Genomic DNA, 15,481 nt, shown 5'->3' on the forward strand with positions numbered 1-15,481 from the left:
TAGCGTGATGCTAATGGTCTAATCAGATTCAATGGATTATGCTAAGCTATGCTAAAAGTGCTAGCGCCAGACCCGGAGATCAGCCGAATGGAAAGACGGTAAGAATCAAATGTTTAACTCTAGGGGAGCTGCAAAATGAGCACATTTTTTAAAAAAGTGGAATGTCCCTTTAATGTATGAAGCACCTTATCATTGGCATATAAGTGAAATGTATAAGTTGAATTGTAGAAGCAATCAAAAATGCAAGTCTAAAAACAAAATGTTAATTGTTTGTAATGTATACAATATTTTTTTTTTTTTACATATTTTCCCAATACACAAGGGTCAGATTGCATGAAAACGTTATGACATAATTGTTTAAAATCTTATACTTGTCATTTTAATTCTTTGTCCCATTATTATTGCTAACATAAAGTCTGAATAGATCCACGTAAAATCTGTTTGAATCCGAGGATAATCCGTTTAACAATAATGCTTAGCGTGTTTTATCCTCTGCAGGTTCTCTACTAACAGACTTACGTTATCAGCCAGAAGGTGTGAAGGGGAGCGCCTCCTCTCCCCTCTCCCCAGCACTGCCTCCTCAGGAGTGGAAAGCAATGATGTAATGTGGCTGCCTCAGAATGAGCAGCCCCCCTCTGCCGCTTTTCATCCCCCTTCTCTCTCTCTCTCTCTCCTTTCTCTTTGCCTCTCTCACTCTTTCTCTCACTCACCCTCCCATCCTCTGCTGCTGGTGGCTGGCGTTTGTATGCGCTGTGCCGTGTTAGCCGCAGCCCTGGGCATCTCTGGGGATCCCTGCACAGCTACTGTTCCTCTTCTGCCCGTGATGGCTGGGACTCGCCCGCACGCAGAAACGATCCTCTCCCTCGTCAGCCAAGGTAATTTCTTTCGAACCTGACGAATGGCATGTGTTGCAGATTTTTAAAGCCGGCGGTGAGGCATGGAAAGAGAACCAGCCGGGACAGGGGCTTGGGCATTGGGTCTAGCGCACAGCTGAATGGGGTCTGATTGCAGAAACCCTGCTGTCACTGTAGTACCGGTGCCATGGCGATAGATTGAATTTTGTTTCCCGTGGCTGCCGCTGTCAGTTCTGCTCTCTCACCCGTGCACACACATGCACACACGGTGTCTCTCAGTAAGGTGTTGGTTACCATGGTTAGGAAAGGATCAAATCCTGTGCTGGCTCATAGCTGGGTCAGCGCATCACCTGGACTGCAGCCTTTTGCTTTGAATTTTGATCTTCATTGTGGCTTTGATGTAAGAATGTCTATTTTATTTTGTAAGTGAACAGGTGCAACTTGCAACTGAAATGGTTGTGGGGTTATTGATTTTATCATTCACAGTATTCCTAGTTAGTGTGCAAATATGGGTTTTAAAACAGCATGAATGTGACATAATTGTAGATTAATTTTCCTTCATGTATATGCATGAGTAGGGGCTGGGTGTGTACATGGACAATGCTTCGCACCAAGGACAGGGTAAGCCCCTGATGCAGCTCATGCAGTTATTTTCTCTTTATGATAATCTCTTAAAATATTTGGGACAGTTGTCAGTCCTACATAATATCAGCATTGATTGTTAGTCTCCAACTGTGTTAAATATAATTTTTTTGGTAGCTTGATGTGAAAACCTCTACTTTGTCTGTTGCATTTTTTTAAATATTTCATATGTCTGCTCCAACATGCATGCGTGATCATGACTAATTTATCCAGAGGATTTTAATAAGAAACAGAAAATAGCAGCAGCCTGCATCATGTCAATTTTGCATAAATAATTAATTTGCTAAGTTTGATTAATTACTAAACAGTGCATATAAATGTCTTTCACTTTGCTTATTATGCATTCATTTTGCTTATAATGTAGTCTTGAAATGAGACACATTATAAAATGTATGTAGATTACAAGTATATGGGTTAAACATCCTCTGGGCTTTACACAACTGTAGGCTAGTCTCAGTATCAGAATCAAACAGTGTAAAGATTTCATATTGTGACGATGATCTGTAAAATCTGCAGACCTGTGGAAAATGGCCCGCTGTGATTGGTGGAACGAGACCATGTGGGCTTGTCAGGGGTCAATTTATGATTTCCCAGCGGGGAGAAGGTTATGTTTACTCGGGATGTGGTTGGCTCCTGCAGCCGGCTTCCTCTATCTGCGAGGTTGGAATACGTGAGCGCTGCTTCGCCGTCACATATTCCACGCGTCAATAAATTGATCAAATGTGTCGGATGGAAGCGAATTGAAGTGAGACCTCTCTTTTTAAATTAAGATAAAGCTTGAATTTGGTCATTCTAAACTTCATCCAACAAGCGAGACGTGAAATGACTATGGAGCCAATGTTCCCTGAATGATTAGCCCTGTGTATCATGCCGTGTCCAAAAAAACTGTTTTCTCAGTGAGTGCTTTTATTGATTCCCCCGCCAGACGCTGAGCCAGGATTAAAAAAAGAAAAGCCGTTGCCTCCTTTTTTTGACACTCTGTCATGTTTCCTCAGGAAACACATCTAAATTTCACATAGTTGTAATGTTGCACTTGAAGGATTTCGATAGACACTTTGAGTCCAAGACAACATCGCCTTCCCAGCAAAGATGAAAATGGCAGGGTCGGCTTGATGTACTGTATAGCTTTGCAGCAGGTGATTTTATGACGGATCCTCTATTGGCTTCTGTTCAATAATGCACTATACACTCTAAAAAATGCTGGGTTATTTTTAACCCAGCGTTGGGTCAAAAAGGGACGAACCCAGCCATTAGGTGAAAATGTTTATATTTGATTCAACAATTGGTTAAAACAACCCCGCATAGGTTAAAATACAACTCAATGGGTTGGATTCATGCCTTCGACTCTAAGCTGGGTTGAAAATAACCAAGCATTTTTTAAAGTGTGATGGGAGTCTGTGTCCCCCAACGCTAAGCAAGGTCAGAGAGTTTCTGGTGGAGTACTGATGTGTCTGTACTGCTTGTAAGACTCCGTATGTACCATTATAAGCATTATACAGTTAGTCTATGCCTGATGTTGTCCTGTAGCAATACGCACTGCAAAATCTTACGACAGACATGCAAAATCTTATAGTAGAGACCAGGACAGAGGCCACCGAAAAGACAAATGTAGTGTGTATTATAGATTGTGTGTCGGATATGTGCGTCAGCATTGCCCTGATCAGCAGTTTGTGTGTCTGTTTAATGATGCTGAGCAGATGTACAGTACGTACGGCACTTAGTTGCTTAAAGTTTATGTATTGTTATTTTAAAATTGTTTAAAGTTTGAAATTCATGTGTCATGAGGAAGATGTGTCTTACAGAAATAGTTCTTCCTAAAAATAAAATCAATGAGAGTCAATGCTGTTTTTTTATTGAACACAAATGGCTCTTTCGACAGATTTTAGTTTTTCCAGTTGGTGTCCAGTTTAGTGACCACAGGCTGTCAAGCTCCAAAAAGAGCAAAAATGAACAACAAAAAATGTAAAGGTTGTACTACTGTACAAGTCAAATAATATCTGTGTGTGGTGAACAGACTGAAATATCATTATTCGTTTTCAATCTTATAATTTATGTAAATACTTTTGCTGTTTTCGGATCAAAGACGTTGCCTGTGGCACACAGTATACAGCAGTTCTGACATCATGAAAATGATCACAGGACATGAGAGAGCAAATATGATGTGTGATGTAATTGATGTCCAGCCTACTGTATTGTAGCTCGTGGGCACAGAGTAATCTGTGTGTTTGTGAAGGGTCTGTCTCACACAGTTTTTAAAGATAATGTAATGATCGTAGAAGAAAAACATTATAGTTGAAAGTTCAACCTGGAAGGAAAGAAGGAAAGTTTATATCATCTGCAATTCTTTTTATAAGTGTGTGTGTGTGTGTCTCCTTAAGGGCTGTATAAAGAACTACTATTGACTTTTCTAAGATTTTTTTAGTCGTGGTTCATTGCTTACACAGGTTCATTACTCTCAGCTGGGCTGAAACAAAACAGATGCCCCTTTTACAGGCTCAGCAGCGCTACGGCAAAAAACGCCTGGCTGCACTTTTTCAAGATGTTCCTATTATTGCAGCCCATTTTGCTGGGGTGGACCGTCCACTTGCCTCATGCATGAATCAGTGTGGCAAAGTTGAACAGAAAAGTCTTTTAATTTGTTAATTAGTGTTTTGTTTGAAGCTCCCCTGTGGCCTGGCTTGAATACAACACTTCTGTCCGCTCTTGGCCTTGTTGAATAGATTGAATGACGGTCCTCCTCCCTCAGCCTATGAACTTGCTGTAGGCATGTATACAGCACAGGCTGTTTAGTAACCAGATTTAAACATGCACTTTCAAGTTAATTATATTTCAAAGTATTTGTTTTAATATGTAAGCACTTATTGCTGAATAAGTGCTTGGCATGCATAGAAATTAGGTCATGTGTTATTGCTGGACGTGAACAGGGAAGAACTTTACTTACAGTGCTTTCCTGTTTAATTATTTTTACTGACTAGAGGGAGGGACGTCGGGGTCTGGCGAATGATCTGTTACGTGCTGCCGGGGGAATTGAAATAGCGGGCACATGAAAGCGAGTTATAACTCCTTTGATATGGACAGCCACCTGAGGAGACATTTCTGCTGTTTATTTCAAAGTCAGCAGCCAAAAATCTTTTTCTCTGCCTTTAAATTTCTCAACAAGGAAACATTGGAATCACCATATTTTTCATAATAATGTTTTGCAACATAGGATTAGTAAAGAATTTTAATAGGTCATAATGAAATTATGTACTTAATAAATGTTTAATTTACAGAATTATGTTTATTTAATAGATGAAAAAACTTACTTACTTACCCCTTCTTTCAACAGGTTTCAACTCTTAAACTTGCTAAAACTTTGTAACTTTGTATAGCACTTTTCATTTTATTGCCTTCCTAAGATTAATAGCTTTATTGTTTTTCTCATTGTAAGTCACTTTGGATTAAAGCATATGCTAAATGTAAATTAAAAATGAATTAATATGATAAAAAACACTTAATTTGAAAATAATTTAGCTGAGATGAATTTATCCAACTAAAGTAAGCCCAAATGTTTATTTTAACCTTTAACTAATCCTAAAGTTCACAAGCAGATAACAGGCAGAATTTAAAGACCTCTTGGTGAGGAACAGTGTCTACAAAGGCTGATGGCAAAGCTTATAAAGTTTTATAAGGGTGAGACATTAGTCATCCAGATGAAAGTAAATTTAAGAAGTCTTTTTTGATCTTTCACCAGTCGAAATATAATCTGGACCCCCGGAGACATCCCCTTCAAAGGTGCTGAAAAACAGATTAATGCCACTATTTATGGAATACATTTACCAAATTAACATATTGCCTGTCACAGTTGAGAGAAAGTAAACATTTTATATCTCAGTTTTGCAGTAGCAATGCGGTATACCAGGTTTACTTTTAAAGTTAACCTGTATATTCAGCCTCAGTGTACAAACTGGACCCTTAGCAGACATTTAGTTAGTGAAGTTATCGTTTATCTATCTGAAAGGTTTATTACACCTAAATGAAAATGGATCGGATTGTACACTTACAGTAATTAAAAGCCCTTAAAACTCCCCGTGTTCACAGTCAGAGATTGACAACATGGCCTGATTTTGAATTTTTCTGCTGTATCCAATCTGAATATAATTTCAGAATGTGGCTGTTCATTTAACATGCTAATACAGGACATTTTTGTGCTTGTACTGTATGTCAGGCTCCTTTATTTGTCTTATTTTTGTAATTCTGTTCAGTGACAGCTTTGCTACACTCTTAAGAAAAAAGGTTCTTCAAAGGTTCTGAAACGATGGTAAAGGTTCTATATAGAACCATCTAAAAAAGGGTTCTATATAGTACCAGAAAGGGTGCTGCTATTGTTACAAGCTGTAGAACCCTTATTTGGTACTATATAGAACCATTTTTCTTAAGAGTGTATCATTCTCATGTGGAAATCTGTAGAGACAAAAGTTCTGCATGTTTTAAGTGCTTTGCGATGGACATGCATCCTTTGTATTAGGACATATTTAGGAGGGTTCACCTTTCAGAAATCGTACAAATAAAGATAATTTTACATGTTTAATATTTGGAGCATTGGGATGGCAGACAAGGACGTATTTTTATGAAACCTTAAAATTCGAATTTTCCTGTATTTCAAAATTAGATCAGCAAAAAAATAGACTGCCCAGGTCACAAAAGAACCTCAGTTAGTTCACTTTAAAATGAAAATTCTTTCATCATTTACTCATCCTCATGTTGTTCTAAACCAGTATGAATTTTTTTTTCTGATGAACACAAAAGAAGATATTTTGTGAAATGATGGTAAACACACACCAGTAAGTGACCATAGACTTCCATAGTAGGAATAAAAATTATGGAATTTAATGGGTACCGTCAACTGTGTGTTTACCATCATTTCTCAAAATATCTTCTTTTATGTTCATCAGAAAAAATACATTTTTAATGTTTTTATTTTTTATTTTAAATGTTTTATGGTTGGTTATTGTGTTGTTTCCTTTTCATAAATTGTATGTTTGTGAGGTCTGTTGCTGCATAAATTGCCCTGTAAAGGGACAAATAAAGATTTGACAAAAAAAAAGAAATTCATACAGGTTTAGAACAACATGAGGATGAGTAAATGATGACAGAATTTTTATTTTAAAGTGAACTATCCCTTTAAGAGTTCTTAAAAGAACCATTTATTTCATACCATTTAATTGTCTACAGTAAGGAAACTTTTTTAAAACAGTTAGGTTTAGATGTTAAATAGTACCATTCGTCCAGAAATGGAAATGTGCTACAGTATTACTTATTATTTTCAGCTAAAAATTTGCTTGTGAAAGTTGTACCCTTTGCAACATTTACAAGTTAAGACACTTGACTCGAATGCAGACTGACTGTAGTACCCATTATAATCTATAGAGGTCAGAATAGCGTTTAGTCTCTAAAAGGAATATTGATGGGGCTTGAGTTCTCTCAGTGTGTTTTGGACTTTTTTGGGTTGGTTCTTATTTATTATTTAAATAAAAAATAAGTTTATCAAGGATTTGGTCATATATTTTATTTAGAAAAAATGAACACACATGCCTCTCTACCTAGCAAGACATGCATGATGTAAGATTTAAAACTCTAATCTGCCTTCAAATTTAGGGGATTACGCACCTCCTATAGAGAGATTAACAGGCACAAACTTCAGCCATTCCTTCTCTTTACTGGCTAAACACGAGACCCCGGGAGTTTAACTTCAGATGACAAATGAGAGAGAGAGAGGGGTCCACAGCAAAGCTGTCTGTAAAATGTTCACGGCACATCAGTCAAGCCTTCGTTTTGGGAGGAAAAAAAGAAGCTTGTTGGTTGATCTGCCATATATATGACAGCTGAGAGAAGATGCAGTTGTTTGTATTTTTAGTTGCTTGGGGGGTCGAATGTCAAAATCTTTACATATCTAAACAAAGCAGATTTCTGATTTGGATTGCACGAATATTATGCACACAAGTTGCCAAATAACATAAAGGGATGCAACTCATAAAACTGATGCAACTCAAATGTGACCCTGGCTGTAAAATTCTGGCAACAGTTTTATGATCTAATTGTGAGTTTAGGAGCATCAAAGTTTGATTTCAGCTTACTCAGACGATGTTAAAGATATCAAGGTTATATTTTTCAAATGTCCTTTACTTTATGTAGGATGATTTTATTTAGTTAAGATGATTTTAACAGTCTGGGTCACAGATGTCTGACAGCTGCATGATGGTTAAAATGTAAAAGAATGCAAAAATGACAGAATTGAAAGATTAGGCATATTTTACATTCTGCTGTTCCTATTTTCTTGTGTTTTAATAGATTTTTCAATTGATTTCTTTTTGCTGCAATATTTAATTCTCTTAGGTGACAACGTTTAGTTGTTGTTAAAGGTGATATCGAATGATTGAATGGTGTATTTATCCTTGTTCTGTGATGTGACATGCAGACAAAAACATTTTTGTTTGGGTCTGTAATGCCTTAGAAGCTTCCTAAAAACCTCTCTCAGATAGCTCTATTAGGGTGGGGGATTTTAAAGAAGTGGTTTTGCACCTATTTGGCTCCCCTACTGGCTTAACTTGCAATCTCATTACTGATTGGCTGACTTTGCTGCCACTCAAAAAGCCAATTATTTTAAAGTGGAGGGGCAGGGAGATGCCTGTGATGTCATAAGCATCAGTTTTTCAGATTGGGCCGTTTTCTGGCTGACATTTCTAAAAGAGGAATTTCTATGAGACTGAGATGTTTAGCATGTCTAGGACTTTTTGTATGTTCGTGAATGCGGGTAGACTACCATTATTCAACAAAGACAAGGTAAAAATGGTTTTTCATTCTCTGTCCCCTTTAAAGGAAAACGCCACCGTCTTTCAATATTTTACTGTTCTTACCTCAACTTAGATGAATTAATACATCCCTATCTTTTTTTTTAATGCATGCAGTTTTAATTTTTGTACAGCGCTTCTTGAATGTGTTAGCATTTAGCATAGCCCCATTCATTCTTATGGCTCCAAACAAAAGTTTCATTTTGTGCCACCATACTTACTCGTGTAACTACTCATGTAACAGTCTTTAAATAGGAAAAACATGGAAGTGTTTGGTGGTTTATAAGTTCATCCCTGTTTGGAGCCATAGGAATGAATGGGGCTAATGCTAACACATTTATGAGGAGCTGTACAAAGATTTAAAGTGCACGCATTGAAAAATTACGTGTATAATATATGCTCAAATGGTATAAAGTCAGGATAAAGGGGGCGGAGATCCTGTTAGCATCTGGTGTCTGTAAGTAAAGAGGCTGATAAGTGACTGGGCTCTGCTTCCCGTTTCTCATGACACGCTGGTTCTGAATTTGGCTCATCCATGTCTCCTAATGATGGCATCCCGAAGTCTGACACCCCAAACCTACCATTCCATCTGCCTGCTTAGCATTTCCCCTCAATACATAATTAGCAGCACTATTTTAGTCCCAGGGATTCCCAACTGTGACTGCTCCTCTATTCCACTTAGTAGTTTACTTCCCTTGTTAACAAGGGCATAATTGGACGATTTGTCACTCAAGTTTTTTAGTTGATCCAGCACCAAACAATTTAAAACATTTTAGGACCGTTTAAGACTTATAATCTTGTGTCTTCTGATTTGAACCCCTACACTAGTCTCCTCTCTTTGAATTTGAGTCAAATCATCAATAACTTACACTCTGGCACTTTTTTGTCCATTTATTTTCTCTCTAGTTGTCTCGATTGTTTTTCTCTCTAAAAATAAATGCTAAGCGTTGGGTCAAAAAGAAAAGTACCCTGTCGGATTGCAATTTAACCTGTACTGGGCTGTTTCAACTCAAAATGCTGTCTGTTTGGATGAAAGCTAAGATTTAGATGAGGGAACCATGGTTATAAGAACTAAAGTTATAAGAACCTTGTGATTTCTATTAAGCCTTTGTGATGATGATCAAGGACAGTGCTGGGACAGTGCTGTGTTTCTCTCTCTCTCTTTTTCTCTATCCCGCTCTCTCTCTCTTCTGAGCGTAAAGGGGAGGAGCATTGATTAAGTCAGAGGCAGCTAGGCATTACTACACCAGCGTGTTAGATACACACTCAGTCACAGCAGCAGACAGAGCATGAACGTCGTACCACAGATCCTTATATCTAGACCCCGTAACCAACTGAAACCGGCAACCTAAAGTCGGATTTACCCTCAAACACTACTTTCATAAAGGATTCCGACTTTCTTTGATTTCCCAAAAGGATTTTTCCCTCTGAAGAACTGAGCTGGAAATCTGTGTCTTGAAGAGTAAGTACTCAGCACTTCTAACTGGTTGCTGTTAATGATTGATTGGTGTCTGTGGGGGTGTTTGGTTAGCGTGCAAATGAAAGGGGTGTTTTATTGCGTCTCTCCTGTTATACGCTGCAGGCGGGTGGCGTGTCCGCATGGGGGTTTGTTATTGCAAGGGGCTCTTTAAGTGGCGCTGGTTTGGGAGGGTTCGAGGGGGAGGGTGTGGGTTGACACAAGACAATCCCATCACTGCAAGACGTTATCAGGGAGGTGATAGCGGGTCATGATGGATCACAGAACAACAAGCTCGCTCTGCTTCTGTTTGTGTACGTGTCTCGAGGTTCTGTGTTTGTTTGGGTTTGCTTTCAAATGGTCGGTTCTTCGGGGTGTTGTAGTTTAGGTTGGCCGGTGTGTGTGAGCCCTTGGACAAAGGTTCTCTCTTGATCTTCAGAGTTATACACGCACACATATGCACACACAGACGTGCTCACTGCTCTCTTTCCAGTCGGGGTCTCTGCCAGCAGACTGGAGTGTATGTGACATCCAGCAGCAGCACGTTGAAACTTTCCATGAACTCGGGAGCGCACGGCTTTGCAAGTAAAGGGAAAAATTGAAAAGCGAGAAGCATGAGGTTGTTTAATAAAAGCTGTTGGCTCCTTTGAGCTTTCTTTGCTCATGTGGTTTTGGCATCTTGAGATATCTGTGATTAGGTCATAGTCATGTTGGGGGCGGAGACTACAGGTGTTATTAAGAAATCTGACACCTCTATCCTAGTTATTCATCTACAGATTGGTGACTATTAATGTATCATCACTTTAAAGCTAAACCACATCAGTTAGATAAGCTTTCTTTTGTTGACGTGTACAGTAGGTTTGCTGTCTTTGTTATCAGTATGTAAGAGTAATTTGTAATGCATGTAAAAGTGTTCATGGTGCTTGTGGGTTAACATTCAGGCTGTCATAGATGATCATATCTGTATTCAGGTGAGCGTAAGCAATCTTGGTTTTTGTTGTTGTTGCTTGTTGGACATCTGCACAAAGGAGATAACCACTGTGGTGAAGGAATTAAAGGGAATTTAACAAAGACAGCAATTTTAGTCCTCTTCAAAGAGCTGAATTTGTAAACAGTTTACAGTATGGATTGTGTAGTAAACTGCCTACATAGACAACATCTGTAAGGTATCATACTCCTGATAATGCCTGATTATGTTGCCTTCCAAGATAACTAGTTTTAGACAATTTCTGAGTTACTGCAATTAAGTTTTTACCAAATATGTGAAATTTTGAGTTGAGTTGGGTACACTGTCAGAAAAAAATTGTAAAATATGTACCCCAGTTGTCACTTGGGTGGTACCTTTTTAACAGGTACCCCATTGCACCTGAAGAATTAATATTAGTATTTCATATAGAGTAGTAGGGTACAAGCTATGTCCTTCATAATGGGTACAGCCCAAGTGAGAGCGAGGGTACATATTTTGACCATTTCTCTCACAGTTTATGCAGATTATGTGCTATTTGTAAGGAATATTAGTTTAATGCAAAAAAGTTAAATGAAAGTGGAAGTTATAGTCATGCGTAAGGTCTACACAGTAGCTACGCCAGGTTATCCGTACACTGTGCGTATCTTAGCGTAGACTGACGCGCACCTTGCCAAAATTTTAACAGTGCGTCCCTTCTACGTGGGCCGCAACCAATGTGATTGGTCCACTGGAACCCCTCCCATCAGGTAAAAAAACTGTGTCGCATTTCTTCATAGTCATTTCCATTTGTAAGTTGAGAATTGATTTAACTGAACTGCAACAAAAAGTTGCTGTCTATGTACCTCCATCACTTGTCAATGCAGACACAGAAGTATATATGAAAACCGACGCGTATCCTATGGCGTTGAGGCTATGCCGTAGGACTTATGCACAACTATAATGAGCCTTTAAGATTTCATTTTAGCTAAGATGCTGCCTTAGAATTAGTAAGCAAAAGACAGCAAGGTAACTAAATAGATTTTGGATGAAAGGCAACTTCTGTGAAAACTTTAATAAATCGACGTGTGCTCATAAAAAGTTTTAGAAAAGTTTAAACAGTACAACAAAAAGAGCGGGAGAAGGTGAAACAGATGAAATAAAATAGGCCTGATTGTGCTGGTAGTCTGTTCTCTGTGTATTTCTTTAGTCTGATCCACAAAGACAGCAGCTGGCAACAGAATTATGGGTACAGGAGTCTTGACAATGGTCGGCCTGTGTGAGGCTGTCAGAAAGTGTTTGGCTGGTTGGTAAAAGACGGTGGCTGTTATACTAATAGTCCACAGCTTGTGTGTAGCTCCTTGCTTCTGTTCAGCTAAATACCACACCATAAACTATACCAGACAAGAGAGTTTTAAGACCAAGGAATGCATTTGAATGGACGTTTGGAGAAGTTACATCCCCCCAACAAGAACCAGTAGCTTTTAGAAAGCGTATCATAATGGTGAGATCTCTGATTTTATCTGAGGTTAAACAACGTTGAAAGAAATATATTTTTTAAGGAAAAAAGGCACGAAGGGCTTTGCTAAATTTGTGGCAGTCTGTTGCATATTAGGTCAAGAGTAAAAGCGGAGCAGATGCAGACCGTATCTCTTCGTAGTATCTTTGCGGAGCACAAAGCTCTCCATTCTCTCCGGTCTCTCCAGGTCTCTCCGGTCCACCTGTTTCTCATCACAGTCATCAGATCCCAGGGCTATTTTTCCAGCTTTTCCTTTGATTTCTCCTGATTGACTAACTACTGTATACCTGTCTCTGCATGTGCACGTGTGTGTGTGTGTGTAGGAGAGAGATTTTTTAACTTGGATTAAAAACTGGGTCAGGTATGTGCTCTAGTAGAAGCGTGGAATGTAAATAAGCACAAGACTTAGTTTGTGAGTGTTGTGAGACTTGCACGCAAGCACGGTCCCTTTCTTTCCACGCCAATAACTGCTGACAGTTATAACGCCTCTGTTCGTTTGACACTCCCCAACAACCTCCTCCCTTAAAAACACCTTGTGTACTTTGAATTAACCTTTCAGTTTCAGTCATAAGTAATGTTTTGTTTTATCACATTTCTGGATAAACAAGTGATACAGCACATAAATAATAATGCACTGTTTCCCCACTTTGTACAGTATATTTGCAAGAAATGTATATGTATTAAAATGATTACTTGTTCTAGCAATAGTGTGAAAAAAGGAAAAAAGGAAAAAAATCCCTTTTACCCATATCGCATATACATGTCTGAACATAAATAACACCTGTCTTAGCTGACGTGAATTGAACAGAAACAGGAGTTTGTCGTTACTTGTCAGTTCAACTTGTGTTGTTTTGAGGATACATTGAGAATTTCCATGTTATAGCCTACCAATGTTTTTTTTGTCAATAAACATTTGTCATGCACAGTTCCTTGCACAGTCAGAAAAAATGTCATAAATGGTCCCTAGCTGTTACTGGGGCAGTAGCCTTTCAAAAATATTTTTTTTATCTAAAAAGTTCATATTAGTACCTCTGATGTACATATTGGTACCAAAAAGTTCATATTAGTATCTCTGAAGTACATATTGATGGAGTAATGGAGACACAAAGAGTGCATAAGTTCCTCAGTAGTTCACATTGGTACCAAAGAATGCATATTAGTTCCTCAGAGGTACATATATGTACCAAAGAGTGCATATTAGTTCTTCAGAGGTAAATATTGGTACCAAAGAATGCATATTATTCCCTCAGAGATACATATTGGTACCAAAGAGTGCATGTTAGTTCCTCAGAGGTAAATATTGGTACCAAAGAGTTCATATTAGTATCTCTGAGGTACATATTTGTACCAAACAGTGCATATTAGTTTTTCAGAGGTACATATTGGTACCAAAGAGTTCATATTAGTATCTCTGAGGTACATATTGGTAACAAAGAGTGCATATTAGTGCCTCAGAGGTACATATTGGTACCAAAGAGTTTATATTTGTATCTCTGAGGTACATATTGGTTCCAAAGAGTGCATATTAGTTCCTCAGAGGTACATATTAGTACCATAAAGTTCATATTTGTACCTCTAAGGTACATATTGGTACCAAAGAGTTCATATTTGTATCTCTTAGGTACATATTGGTTCCAAAGAGTGCATATTAGTTCCTCAGAGGTACATATTGGTACCAAAGAGTGCATATTAGTTCCTCAGAGGTAAATATTGGTACCAAAGAATGCATATTATTCCCTCAGAAATACATATTGGTACCAAAGAGTGCATATTAGTTCCTCAGAGGTAAATATTGGTACCAAAAGTTCATATTAGTATCTCTTATTTGTACCAAAGAGTGCATATTAGTTTTTCAGAGGTACATATTGTTATCAAAGAGTGCATATTAGTTCCTCAGAGGTACATATTGGTACCAAAGAGTTTATATTTGTATCTCTGAGGTACATATTGGTTCCAAAGAGTGCACATTAGTTCCTCAGAGGTACATATTAGTACCATAAAGTTCATATTTGTATCTCTAAGGTACATATTGGTACCAAAGAGTTCATATTTGTATCTCTTAGGTACATATTGGTACCAAAGAGTGCATATTAGTTCCTCAGAGGTAAATATTGGTACCAAAGAGTTCATATTAGTATCTCTTATTTGTACCAAAGAGTGCATATTAGTTTTTCAGAGGTACATATTGGTACCAAAGAGTGCATATTAGTTCCTCAGAGGTACATATTGGTACCAAAGAGTTCATATTTGTATCTCTTAGGTATATATTGGTACCAAAGAGTGCATATTAGTTCCTCAGAGGTACATATTGGTACCAAAGAGTGCATATTAGTTCCTCAGAGGTAAATATTGGTACCAAAGAATGCATATTATTCCCTCAGAGATACATATTGGTACCAAAGAGTGCATATTAGTTCCTCAGAGGTAAATATTGGTACCAAAGAGTTCATATTAGTATCTCTTATTTGTACCAAAGAGTGCATATTAGTTTTTCAGAGGTACATATTGGTACCAAAGAGTTCATATTTGTATCTCTGAGGTACCATATTGGTACCAAAGAGTGCATATTAGTTCCTCAGAGGTACATATTGGTACCAACGAGTTCATATTTGTATCTCTGAGGTACATATTGGTTCCAAAGAGTGCATATTAGTTTCTCAGAGGTACATATTAGTACCATAAAGTTCATATTTGTATCTCTAAGGTACATATTGGTACCAAAGAGTTCATATTTGTATCTCTTAGGTACATATTGGTACCAAAGAGTGCATATTAGTTCCTCAGAGGTACATATTGGTACCAAAGAGTGCATATTAGTTCCTCAGAGGTAAATATTGGTACCAAAAGTTCATATTAGTATCTCTTATTTGTACCAAAGAGTGCATACTAGTTTTTCAGAGGTACATATTGTTATCAAAGAGTGCATATTAGTTCCTCAGGGGTACATATTGGTACCAAAGAGTTTATATTTGTATCTCTGAGGTACATATTTGTACCAAAGAGTTCATATTACTATCTCTGAGGAACATATTGGTACCAAATGCGTACCCATCTGTACCTAAATGATACATATTAGGACCTTTTAAAGGGTGATGTCCCAATGACAGTTTGGGACCATTTTTGGCTATTTGTTTTTCATAATGTTGACAACGGGGACATCTTTCCCCAAATGAAGCCTGCGTCACCGGCGCCATATCTCACGCTGCTGATGTAACCGCAGATGCTGCAATAAGTGAC

General features: G+C 38.0%; 1 protein-coding gene across 2 annotated transcripts in view; it reads left to right on the forward strand.

Annotated features, from left to right (window-relative positions):
* Positions 1–631: 631 nt before the first annotated feature.
* Positions 632–15,481, forward strand: part of sema4ba (sema domain, immunoglobulin domain (Ig), transmembrane domain (TM) and short cytoplasmic domain, (semaphorin) 4Ba) — a 62,365-nt gene continuing 47,515 nt past the window's right edge. Inside the window, exon 1 of one of the 2 annotated variants that reach the window (XM_065283127.2) lies at positions 632–875. The gene's annotated coding sequence lies outside the window, so the exon portion shown is untranslated. Of the gene's footprint in view, positions 876–9,593; positions 9,789–15,481 lie in introns of those variants that run through there. The other variant, XM_065283126.2, reaches the window with a different exon arrangement.

Source organism: Paramisgurnus dabryanus, chromosome 9 (genome assembly GCF_030506205.2).
Source record: "Paramisgurnus dabryanus chromosome 9, PD_genome_1.1, whole genome shotgun sequence".
NCBI lineage: Eukaryota > Metazoa > Chordata > Actinopteri > Cypriniformes > Cobitidae > Paramisgurnus > Paramisgurnus dabryanus.